Source organism: Poecilia latipinna, unplaced genomic scaffold, assembly GCF_001443285.1.
Source record: "Poecilia latipinna isolate Pla-1442-1.1 unplaced genomic scaffold, P_latipinna-1.0 Scaffold1038, whole genome shotgun sequence".
Classification (NCBI taxonomy): Eukaryota; Metazoa; Chordata; class Actinopteri; order Cyprinodontiformes; family Poeciliidae; genus Poecilia; species Poecilia latipinna.
Genome location: NW_015113654.1, coordinates 347,928 through 348,300, shown reverse-complemented (window position 1 = coordinate 348,300; position 373 = coordinate 347,928).

Here is a 373-nt window from a genome sequence, read left to right as displayed (position 1 = left end):
CCACAGCCTTTAGTAAGTTTATAACTTTCTTACATTTAGTTTCCAAGTTTTCTATATGTGTTTTCCATGTATAAGAACTATCTAACCATAATCCTAGATATTTAAATTCTTTAACCCTTTCCAAAGGCTGTCCGTATAATGTTATTGTTCCTGTATCAATATTTCTTTTGTTTGTAACAACCATAAAACAAGATTTGCTTGCTGATAATTTAAAACCCCATTCATATGACCATTTTTCCACTTTATTAATTGCCTTTTTAATTTTTTCTACTACATGTTTTACATTTTTCCCCCTCATCGATATGGCCCCATCATCTGCATACAGTGCAGAATTTATACATTTATCGGTATCAGAAAAAATGTCATTAATCAT